Raw genomic sequence first — 13,362 nt, 5'->3', positions numbered from 1 at the left:
CTTTTCATTGAGTGCCCTACTTTCCGTTAAAAACAAGCAGAAAATGCTGATTATTTGTGACTGTGTTAGTAGAAATTAGCACAGTGGCAGGAAGGCAGTGTGTACTGTTTACTGAGACCTTGGCTCTGAGGTAGGCGGATTTCTAGGGGCTGAAATCATAGTGAGCAAGACAAACACCATCCCTGTAGGAAGCTAAATTCCAATGAAGCGATGACAATAACGGATGAATACATGAACAGTATTCTTTCCGGTATTGATTACTACTTGAAGGAAATAAAATGAAAAGATGTGATAGTGCCTAGAAAGGTGGCATCTAGATGGTCAGGGAAGCCCTCTCAAAGAGACCTGGATGAGAAAGAGCTGGCAGGGAGACTATTGTTCTGGCAAAGAAAGGACAGGGCAAATGCAGAGAGAAAGGAATTTGGTATGTTGCAGGGGCAGGGCAGGAAAGGCCAGTGTGGGGGAAGCATAGTGAGTGAGCGGCAAGATAGTCCCAGATAGATGAGGGTGGAGAGTTAGGCAGAAGCCAGACCGTGGTCCTTGAAAGCCAGGGTAAGAAGTTTGGCTTTTATTTCGAGTACAATAGGAAGCTATTTGAAAGTTTTAAAGCAAGGGAGTGATACGATCTATGTGTTATGAAGAGAATGGATTATAGAGGGGCAAATGTGGAAGCAGAGGAAATAGGATGCACTCCATGTTTAGGAGAAAGATAATGGTAGTTTGGACCAGAACAATGGCGGAAGAAATAAAAGAAAGAAGACAATGGGATTTGGTGATTGGCTGTGGAAAATTAAGAAAAGGGCATCATCAAGAGTGAATCTTAGGTTTTGGGGCTAGCATATGTGTGGGTGGTAGTGCCACATAGAAGGGAAGTCTGTGAGGTAATGGGTTTTGATTGAGTGAGGTGGAAGAGAGTAAATCAAGAATTCTAGTGTGGATACTGAGAAAGAGAAAAGCAGACCGTGACATCCAGGAGATGGCCTGGTACTACCAGCTTGGCTTGCCGTTGCTTTGAGCTGGCCTGGCAATCAAAGCTAAGCATTTTTATTCTTCTGTTGAACATAAACAATTTCACAGAACATCAAGACAAGACAGAGTTTGACCATGATAGATCAAGACAAAAATAAGATCACTCTGTAATCATACCTGAACATAGACAAAACATCAACATTGCCCAAGCCATACAAATGATCAAATATCTCCTTATCCTGGCTAATACGAGCGCCTGCTGCTTCTTTACCAATTATAGTTTTAGCCTCAGTCTAGCCTTCCTTCCTTCTACATAATACTTACTAAAATACCCAATTATAGAATTATCCTTGCTTCCTTACAGCTTCCAATCCAGACCAAAGTCCCTCTTTCTTGAACCCTTCCATAAATCTCCTAACACAAACTCAAATTCTATAACAAGTCCTTTTTAACACCCTCTTCCTAAGACATCCCATGGTTCCCCATGGTGTGCATTCTCATGTACTGAAACAAGCAATAAATCCGAGTTGCTCAGCTGTAGTTGTGTTCCTGGTGGTCATTGTCTGGAGGACGTTTACAATAATCAAGTTCAAGATATGCAACTGATGATGTCAAAGAAACAGATGAATATATTGGTCTGGGGTATAGTTCAGGGTGAAGAAATAAACTTGGCAGTTATGAATTTGTAGATGAAACTTAGTCTTGGACTATACGATATTATCTAAGCAAAGATTGTAGATAGAGAGTTGGGCTATGATAACTTCCAACATTTCATAGTTGAGCAGAGGAGGAGGAAGAACCAGCAAGAGACTGAGAAGTAGTAGTCTGTGAGGTAAGAAGGCGATGTCATAGAAGCCAAGAGCAGAAAGTTTTACAATTAGAAGTGGTCATCTATAGCAAATGCTTCACAGAAATAGTGAAGATACAGAACTGATCAGAGATAGTCATTAGAGCCTTTAGAAAGAGCAACTTTGGAGTGGGACAGAAAGACTATATTGAATTTATTGACAAACAAAAGATCTACAAATGGAGACAACTCTTGAGGTTTGGTTTGTTTCTTAGTTTGGTTTCTTGTCTTTATCGGAAGGGTAGGGCACACAAATAGAATGGTGGCTACAGTGCCAAATTGTTTATAAACTTTATACTAGCTGTGTAACTTGTTCAATATCTGTGACATTCACATTTCAAAAATGTAAAATGAACAAATATTTGCTTGGTTTGCTATAGGGATTAAATTAGATAAAGTGACATAATACATGTAAAGTGCTTGGTCCCATAGGCCTGGACATTGTTAGCTTGTATTAGTTAATTTTTAGTAGGTACTTTTTCCCCCTTTCTCTGTGATCCTGTCCGTAATACCTAGCACATGGCTGTTCACATAGTATGGATTTAATAAATGGCTATGGAATTAATGTACAATGAGAAGTTAGGTTTTATTTATTTATTTTTGTTATTCATTTATGTATTTACTTAGTAGAGACAGGGTCTGGCTCTGTTGCCCAGGCTAAAATGCAGTGGCATGATCATGAATCACTACAGCCTCGAACTCCTGGGCTCAAGCGATTATCCTGCCGCAGCTTCCCAAGTAGCAAGGATTACAGGTGTATGCCACCATGCTCAGCTAGAAATTAGGTTTCAAATGGTTGGTTGCACTTATGTCTCCTGTAAGCAGATTGAAGGTAGGTTGTTGATTAAAAATTATTATTTAGAGATTTTGATAACTACATATACAAAGTTTTTTTTAGGGTCAGACCAGTGCCTTTACCATTTTTCCTTCATAACATGTTTATTCTGCCTCCAGGTCTGTTTGTGCTGCGTGTGTGTGTGTGTGTGTGTGTGTGTGTGTATGTTTTGTTATCTTTTGTTTCTCTCTGTATCCTCCAAAGTCAGTGAAGTTTTCTTTAGATAGCCTAGCCCGGGATCTGTCCCTTCCATAACTCACAGCTGACCCATTATAGCCTGAAAGAAGTTACTAACTCAGAGTTAGCAAGGGAAGCCATGGACCTGTTTGTGCCAGTGAGATTGTGGATCTGTGCTGTTGCAAAGGGATCCTCTAAGTGTCCTCCTTTCTTAGAGGGAGCACATGAGAACAATCTTATTAGTGGACTTCAAACTACTTAGGCACCAGCTAATCTGCATTTAGAAGCCGAGTGATTCTAAGTGTTGTCTGGGAAAACCAGATGCCCAGCTACTGGAGACCTTGAGGCCTGTGGAAATTTGAGTTGGGTGCAACTTCTAACTCTGGGAGAAATGGGGAGCCTCTGGTCAGTTGTACAGTAAACTCAGAATAAGTTCCCAGAACAACTTTCAAATAATTCTGCTCATCTTTCTCTCCATGAATGTCCCTACCAAAGGACACACACACACACACACACACACACACACAGAGAAAAAAAAGGAAAAAAAAGAAAAATGACTAGGAAAGAAAGAAATGACAAAGGAAAACTTACTGGAAATCTTATCCCCCTCTCTACTATTATATATATAAATAGCTGACAAACTCTCTTAGAACCTCCTATCTTGGAGGAATTTATTAACCTAGGATAGAAATAAAGCAGACCGGGTGTGGTCACTTATGCCTGTAATCCCAGCACTTTGGGAGTTTGAAGAGGGCAGATAGCTTAAGTCCAGGAGTTTGAGACCAGCTTAGGCAACATGGCGAAACACTGTCTCTACAAAAAATACCAAAAAAAAAAAAAAAAAAAAAAAAGAAGAATTAGCTCAGAATGGTGGCACATACCTGTAGTCCCAGCTAATTGGAAGGTTGAGGTGGGAGGATTGCTTGAGCTTTGGAGGCTGAGTCTGTAGTGAGCTGTGATGGCACCACTGCACTCTAGCCTAGGTGACAAAGCAAGACCTTGTCTTAAAAAAAAAGATAAAGTAAAGCAAATACATAGCTTTTGAAATTGAACAGAAATTATTTCTTAGGGCAATGGCCAAGTAAATGTAGAAATTCCCAGGTTATAAAATGAAATTCTAGCCAGTCATTATAAAGTATACCAGGACAAAACACTTAGAATTTAATGGGGAAAATTTTTATTTCAAAAATAAAATTGCAAATTATTTAAAAATCTAAAAGCTATAAATCAATTCTGAAACTACAATGAAGCAGCAAGAAATTTGAAATATACAAAGGTCCACAAATTTACCAAAGTTTGATTTCTCAATTAGTAATGCAGGACAGAAAAATAACTGCCTTACAGGATTGTTACACAAACCAAATAATATTTAAAGCTTCTGGGAGAGCTCATGGAAGACACCTAACATTTGAATTTATTTTTTCGTTGAATGAATGCCTTCTCACACTTGCTGTGTCCAGCAACACAATAGGTACTTGTAATATACAAATGACTAAAAAGAGGACTCCACTCTTAAGTAGCTTGATATATATATATATCTAATGGCTGAAGTGGACAGTTTTCATGTTTATCCTTTATGACCCAGCATGGAGCATGTCTTTCTGAAGACATTTCTTTCTCAACTGAATAGGTTGAGTTCCTGGGTGCATGCTTCCCTAGCAACCTGTACTCCAGCTTTTATCACAGTAACATGAACAACACTTATTCCATGTTATTCATTTATTTGACAAATTCAATAACATTGGAAAAATATTCACTGACCACATATATGTCAATTACTGTGTAAGGAAATCTCATCATTGTCATTATCATCATGGCTAACACTGACATAGAGCTCACCACAGGCCAAGCACTCTTCTAAACAATACACATTTATTAATTACTTGACTTGAGCAACAATTCTATGAGGAGGTGATTAACTTTGGGTCAGAAAATTGTTCTGGAAAAGCGAAGTCCACTCTGGGTTTTGAAAAATTGATAGGTGCTTACCATGTCAACAGGGTAAGGAAGAGATACTCTGCTAGGCATTCTAAGAAGACTGAAATAGACAAATGTTTTCAGGGAACTCTAAGTTCTTTGGTATTACTTTAGCCCAAACAGCAAGAAAAAGACTGGTAGGAGTTGAGCTAGAGAGTAGACAGGGACATATCATGAAGTTTCTTGTGTGCCGTTCTCAAAATGAGGGCTATAGAGAACTAATGAAGGGTATTAAATAGGAGAGAGGGACAAATAGGCTTGCTTTATTGAGATTACTTTAGTGTAGGAAATGAACTATAGGAGGAAGAGGCTAAAAGCTGAGTGGCCTGTTCAACAAATGTTTAGAGATGGAGAGTGACATATTCTTACTTATAAGTGGGAGCTAAATAATCTGTACACATGGTCATAGAGTGTGGAATGATAGACATTGGAGATTCAGGAGAATGGGAGGGTGAGGGGTGTGTGATGGTTGACAAATTTCTTAATGGGTACAATGTACACTATATGGGTCCTGGATACACTAAAAGTCCAGACTTTACCACTATGCAATATATCCGTGTAACAACTCTGCACTTGTACCCCTTAAATGTATACAAATATAAAAAGAGAGAGCAAGAGTGAGAGAGAACTTAAAATAGATGACCTGAAATGGTCGCTTTTGGAAAAGCTTCAATTTCTTTAGTCTCCTCTATATGAGGCCTTACACTACATATAGGACATTTCTATTCTGTGTTTATTTCTCCTTGAGAGATGATGAAAAGAGACTAAGCATCTTGTACTTGATTAAGTACAAGGCTTACAAGAAAGCAAAAGTAGCAACCCTGATTTCATCATTGCTGATTGACAAGAATGTTGTTTCCAGCATTACCAAATGTGGTTTCCTTTGCAAGAGAAAGCAGTTGAAGTAATAATAGCCAGGTCAGTGATTCTAACAAGTGAATCGTAGGAACAAATTAGCCAATGAAAATACATCCCTTTCTCTCTGATGTAGCTTTTTTGGAGGAGGTGGATTAGTGAGCAGTGGGTCCCTGTTGGATGAGAGGTTAGGGAAGGGATGACCTGAGCTCTAAACATAGAAAGGGCTTCCATGCGTATCCTACATGCCTGGATGATGGATTGAGACTTGAGTCTGCCATTTTTTGGCTTCCTCCTGAAGATGATAGTCAGTAGCAGACAAAGTCATGGTCCAAGAAGGGTCACTAACAAAGCATGTTCCTCTACCTCCCCTTAGAAAAACACCCAAAACAGAGTATTCTGCTTTGGAGTCAACAGTGGGAGAGTATGAACAAATAGAAGAGGTACTCCCTGCACACAAGGTATGGGCTCGCCACAAGAGCTAGGCAGCTGGTGACAGCACTTTCTTTGTGGCCCACTGCTCCTCTAAAATAGGCCTGTTTATAAGAACCTGGTGAATTATTGAGGGAAATTGGGATAAGCCGTTCTGCCCTCCACCCCTTTCCTCCGGGTACAGCTGGAATTGAAGTAAGTACATAATATCTAAGTTTAGGCCTACATTAGAATAATACGGGAAATAGACACTTTTGGCCACTTCACGAGGTAAATGGACACTGAATGGGGTAAAAGAACATAGTACTGGCATCGAGGGACATAAATTCTAGCAATCAAACTGGGAGACTTCTCTTTTATCCAAGCATCCCAAACAAAAATGAGAACAGTTCAATAGCAGTGCTATAAGGGAAAAATTCTGCAATTCCTTCTTGATCCCGTTTGATGTATATTTGAATTACGGACATAATGAATGTAAGGGAAGGGGATGCATTTGATGCACACTGTCATAGGCACTGTGTTTGGCACTGCAGTAAGACCTTTTTATGTGCTATCTTATTAATTCTTTAATTATTGGACCTATTTTATAGATGAGAAATACTAGCTTTAGAAAAGACTGGCCAGGCACAGTGGCTCACTCCTGTAATCCCGGCACTTTTGGGAGGCTGAGGTGGGTGGATTGCTTGAGCCTAGGAGTTTGAGACCAGCTTGGGCAACAGGGCGAAACCTCATCTCTACTAAAAATACAAAAATTAGACAGGCATGGCGGTGTGCACCTCCAGTCCCAGCTACTTGGGAGGTGAAGGTGGGAGGATCACCTGAGCCTGAGAGGTCGAGGCTGCAGTGAGCCAAGATCAGGCCACTGAACTCCAGCCTGGGAGGCAGACCAATCCTGTCTTTAAAGAAAAAAAAAAGACTAAGTAAATTACTGATAACAAGAAGCCAGAAAGTGGCAGAGCTGAAATTGGAATCTAGGATCCTTTGAACACAAAGGTCTTCATTTGGATTAGACCTCGACTATATATTTTTTCCTTTTTTATTGTGGTAAAATACACATAACATACAGTTTACCATCTTAACCATTGTTAAGTGTACAGTTCAGTGGTATTAAGTACATTTACATAGTTGTGCAACCATCACCACCTTCCATCTCCAGATCGCTTTTCACCCGATGAAACTGAAACTCTATACCCATTGAACAATAACTTCATTCCCTAGTCTCTCAGACCCTGGCAACTACCATTCTACTTTCTGTCTCTATGAATATGACTACTCTAAGTAACTCTGGCAGAATCATACAGATTTGCCATTTTGTGACAAGCGCATTTAACTTAGCATATTGTCCTCAAGGTTCATCTGTGTTGTAGCATATGTCAGAATTTCCTTCCTGTTTAAGGCTACATAGTATTCCATTGTATGTAGATGCATTGTGTGCATAGACAACCTCTGTATCTGTGGGTTTCACATCTGCAGATTCAACCAACTGAGATTGAAAATATTCAGGGGGAACAATAGATGTTTGCATCTGGACTGAACATATACAGACGTTTTCTTGCCATGATTCCCTAAACAATACAATATAACAACTATTTACATAGCATTTACTTTGTATTAGGTATTACAAGTAATCTAGAGATGATTTAAAATATATGGGAGGATTGGCTAGATTATGTGAAAATACTACACCATTTTATATAAGGGACTTGAGGATCTATGGATTTTGGTATCTGCGGGGGGTCTGGTAACCAATCCCCCATGGATACCGAGGGATGACTGTATCACATTTTGCTTATCCATTCATCTGTCAGTGAACAGTTGGGTTGCTTCCATGTTTTAGCTATTGTGAATAATGCTGCTATAAACATGGGTATACATGGGAGATCCTTTCAGTTCTTTTGAGTATGTACCTGGTGGTGGAATTGCTAGATCATATGGTAATTCTATTTTTAGTTTTTTAATGAACCACCATACTGTTTTCCACAGCAGCTGCACCATTTTACATTTCTACCAACAGTGCACAGAGTTCTAATTTCCCCACATTTTTGCCAACCCTTTTTTTTTTTTTTTTATTGGTGGCCATCCTAATGGATGTGAGGTGGAATCTCACTGTGGTTATGACTTGCATTTCCCAAGTAATTATTGATGTTGAACATCTTTTCTTGTGTTTGTGGCCATTTGTGTATCTTCTATGGAGAAAAGTACATTCAAGGCTTTTGCCAATTTTTTGAATTTTTTTGAATTGTTGAACTTTAGGAGTTCTCTTATATTCAGGGTATTAATCCCTTATCAGATGTATAACTTGCCAATATTTTTCCCCATTATGTGGGTTGACTTTTTACTTTATTAATACACATAATAGTGTCTTTTGATACACAAATATTTTGTTTTGTTTTTACTCCCAAGAGGAAAAATCCCAAAAGCTTAACTTTTCATAAAGTACAGTTTGTCAATTGTTTTCTTTTGTTGCCTGTGCTTTTGGTGTCATATACAAGAAATAATTGTCAAATCTAATGTTGAGAAAATTTGTCCCTTTGTTTGCTTCTAAGAGTTTTATGGTTTTAACTCTTTGTTTAGATATTTGATCGATTTTGAGTTAATTGTTGTAAATGGTGTTAGGTAAGGGTCCAACTTCATTCTTTTTTTTTTTTTTTTTTTTTTTGAGATGGAGTCTCACTTTTGTCACCCAGGCTGGTGTACAGTGGCATAATCTCGGCTCACTGTAACCTCCGCCTTCTGGGTTCAAGCCATTCTCCTTCCTCACCCTCCTGAGTAGCTGGGATTACAGGTGCCCACCACCACGCTCGGCTAATTTTTGTACTTTTAGTAGGGAGAGGTTTCACCATTTTGGCCAGGCTGGTCTCGAATTCCTGACCTCAGGTGATCTGCCCACCTCGGCCTCCCAAAGTCCTGGGAATATAGGCATGAGCCACCGTGCCTGGCCCCAGCTTTATTCATTTGTTTGTGGATATCCAGTTTTCCAGGAGACCTCAACTATATATTTTTTTTAAGTTTTTTCATACCTTACTCAGGCTGCCTTCAAATTGAAATTCAGTTTTCAAGTACAGGTAACTTCATGCTCTATTATTGAAAAAAAGATACTAATTTTTGTCCAATTGTCCTGTAGCACAGTTTAAAGAGATGCAAATCTCTCAGGAGTAGATTAAAAACAATTCTTTTTAAAAGGAAGCCAAGAAGTTTAGTATAATAATTATTTATCTATCTAGTGTTGTTGTGTATCTATTCATTTATCTTTTTTTTTTTTTTTTTTTGGTAATACCTATGGATAGTTGCAACCCAATTTCAAAAACCAAAAACATGAAGAATAGGAAACTTGATTAAAAAATACCTGCAAATCTACCAAGGGACAAAAAGTATTTATAGTATGAAATAAATATGTTGCACCTGAAGGTAATTGCAGCATACAAAGAAAACAAATAACACATATTTTCCTCCTAAAACAGACAGGTTTCAAACACTCTGGAGAAAAAAAAATCCTGTTATTATTACTAAAATTCAGAGAGACTCACAGGACCAAATTCATATTTTAAAAATTTAAATGTAAACTTATGAAAATTAAGATTTCTGTACATTCCTAGGGCTCCAATATAGAGTAAAATACTATCAGGACTGGGAGGTCAAGGAGCAAGTACTGTGATATGTCAAGTTTCATCTCCAGGGACTGAAACTTGCTAGCATCTGGTACTACTCTGAAATGTGCTGATTATCTCAGTTCAGCTATTAATGGGAAAAATACCCACTATGATGAAATCATAATGACTTGACTTCCAATTGTTTGTTATCTTTAAAGAAGATGATTTAAGATTTTGAAAAATCCCTACAAATTTCAAGTTCAGGCCCTTCGTGTTGGTGCCTTTTTGTTGGAAAAGAAATATGCTTAAGAACACATTTTGAAAATGATATATCAATACTGTACAAAGCTTTTCATATTCTTATGTGTTTTAAAATTACAGAATAAGATTGTAATTAGCCAATATTTATTTTTTAAAAACCTAAAGATGTGACTGTCCATTATTTAAGACGATTTACTAAGATATAACTTAATACAGCAATATTAATTGGGGTTTAGTGCTAGTGGTTTTTCAGATTTAGAACAATTATCTTCTCAGTTTTAAGTTTTAAATATAAAATTTTATCCCAAAGAAGAATTTTCAAGTTAGGCTATCCATCACTGCCCCTTCTCAAAAATACTAAAATAAATTTTTTATTTTATTTTATTTTTATTTTTATTTTTGAGATGGAGTCTCAAAATGTGCTGATTATCTCAGTTCAGCTATTAATGGGAAAAATACTGTCTCCCAGGCTGGAGTGCAATGGTGCTATCACAGGTCACTGCAACCTCTGCCTCCCAGGTTCAGGTGATTCTCCTGCCTTAACCTCCTGAGTAGCTGGGACTATAGGCATGCGCCACCATGCCCGGCCAAGTTTTGTATTTTTAGTAGAGGGGTTTCATTGTGTTGGCCAGGTTGGTCTCAAACTCCTGACCTCAGGTGATCTGCCCACCTTGGCCTCCCAAAGTGCTGGGATTACAGGTATGAGCCACCATGCCTGACCCTAAAATAAATTTAAAATGGAGGCATAGGCACAATTAACTTTGAAGCTTTAAATATAGTGATAAACTTAACTTTCGTAAGTTTGAGGTTGGAACATCAGAGGGGTCTGAGAACTATAGACCAAATCCCCTGTGGGACAAATCCAGCCTGTTACCTGTTTTTGTACACACTGCAAGCTAAGAATGGATTTCACACTTTTAAGTTATTGAAAAAAGTGTGTAAAATAATATTTGGGACACATGAAAGTTATATAAAAATCAAATTCTAGTGTTCATAAATAAAGTTTTATTGGAACACAGCCATGCTCATTTGTTTAGTATTGTCTATGGCTGCTTTCACTCTACAACGGCAGAGGTGAGTTGAATAGCTGCCACAGAGATGTGTGGCCCACAAAATCGAAAATATTTACTAGCTGGCCCTTTATGCAAAAAGTTTGCCAACTGCTGAGCATCATAATTGCAGCTTGCATTGTGAAGTCAACATAGAGATAAACCAAATGTCACTAAGGCATGCAGAAAAAATTTTACCATGCAATACATGAGTTGTTTAATATGGAGAAACAAAGTACACAAATATTTACTTAGTATTTGTTAATTACAACAGCTAAGAATTGTAACTAGTGCTTTCTAATGGTAGTTTCTTTTTCTTGACAGGAGAGCACCAGCTTACTCTTTCCGTGTGAAAAAATACACTTGTCCCATGATCCTCCACAAGGCAGGAGATGGAGGAAATATTGCAGGAGTCTCTATGCTGAAGTCTTTGTTAACAGCATGACTATGGATGGACAGTGACTGGCATTTAATTTTGACGTGAGGAGGGTGGAGAAGCCAGCAATACTCAGTGCCTCTATTAAAGTGAAGGGAAAGACACATGGTGTCTTTTCTTGCTGCCGCTTGTGTAGCTGGGAATGGGTTGTGGTAAAGTCAATAAAATTATTCAACATCCGTCCATAGCAGTGATTCTAGTCCTTCTGAATGGTTCAAATTCTATGTTGATACTTATGTTTGCTAGTACATTATTCTCTCTCTAGCCACATGAAAAGGCTAGAGTACCACAAATGTCTAAAAATGTAGAGCTCCGGATTATGACACCTCTTTAGGAAGCTGGTAGGTCCTCTGGGTATTACAAAACTAGGGTTATGTCCTCACTACCTAGAAATATCCCCATGTGGTCGTCTCTCAAAAAGGATAACTGTGATCTCAGATAATATGTTATAGGGAGCTAAAAAGGATCCCTTGCCTTCTAAGCACCCTGAAGATCATGAGCTGTATGTTTTAAGGATATATAGCTGGCCAGGTGCGTTGGTTGACATCTGTAATCTCAGCATTTTGGGAACCCAAAGCAAGTGGATCACTTCAGGTCAGGAGTTGGAGACCAGCCTGGCCAACACGGCAAAACCCCGTCTCTACTAAAAATACAAAAATTAGCTGGGCATGGTGGTGAGAGCCTGTAATCTCTGCTACTGGGGAGGCTGAGGCCTGAGAATTACTTGAACCCGGGAGGCAAGGTTGCACTCCAGCCTGGGCGACAGAGTCAGACTCTGTCTCAAAAAAAAAAAAAAAAAAAAAAAAAAAAAATATATATATATATATATATATATACACACACACACACACACACATATATAGCCCCTGTTTCTTCCAACCATCACATAGCTAAGAAAGTGACTGAATGTGGCTACCAAAAAATAAAAGGAAAGGGAAAACGGAGGCCCAGGAATGAGAATGAACAGTGTCTTCTAGCATGTGATGTATAAAGCATATCACCCCAAATAAATAGCAGTTTTACCAATAAAAATAAAATTAAAAAACACAATTATATTCAATTTTAGATCCTGTAAGCAGAAAAATTATATTCAATTTTTAGATCCTATGTTTAGATGAGTACTAAACACTCATCTTCTATACAGCAAGAAATCACATCTCTGTGATCTATACTAGGTTCCTGTATTTCAGTATTTCTGGTACGAAGCACATCTGGAACTTGTCAAAGTAAGTTAACTTTACAAGATAATTCCTTGTAGCAAGACCCCTGGCCAATGAGTTCTTTCTACTATATTTCCACTGTAGTTCACTCATGAGTAGTTACCACGGATATTAAAAGTGAAAGATAAGTTCTCTTAAACTTTACATTTTGCTTGAACAAATTGAGCACTTTATCATAAAATTGGTCTAACAGCAAGCATTCCACAATTTCCTTTTTTTCTTGTAAACCTTGAGTAGACAGTTTTAGAAATGAATGTGATCACGTGATATGCCCGCTTCCCTCCTTCATGCCATTTTGTGGTTATGATTTTATGTTTGATCCTTTCCAATATGAGGTTAGGAAGTCCTATGAAAGAAATTAAAATAGGACTGATAATAGGGACTGATATAGTGTGGATGTTGTCCCGTCTAAGTGTCATGTGGAATTGTAATCTTCAGTGTTGGAGGTAGGACTTGGTCGGAGGTGATTGGATCATGGGGGTGGATTTCTCATGAATGGTTTAGCCTCATCCCCCAGGTGCTGTCCTCATGATAGCAAGTTCTCAAGAGATCTGGCTCTTTACAAGTGTGTGGCATCTTCCCTCTGGCTCTCACTTGCTCCTGCTTTTGCCATGTGACATGCCTGCTCCTGTTTCGCCTTCCACCATGAGTAAAAGCTCCCTGAGGCCTCCCCAGAAGCTGAGCAGATGCTGGCACCACACTTGTACAGCCTGC

Source organism: Macaca thibetana, chromosome 1, assembly GCF_024542745.1.
Source record: "Macaca thibetana thibetana isolate TM-01 chromosome 1, ASM2454274v1, whole genome shotgun sequence".
NCBI lineage: Eukaryota > Metazoa > Chordata > Mammalia > Primates > Cercopithecidae > Macaca > Macaca thibetana.
The sequence above is the reverse complement of the archived record's forward strand: the minus strand, read 5'-3'. Positions refer to the sequence as shown.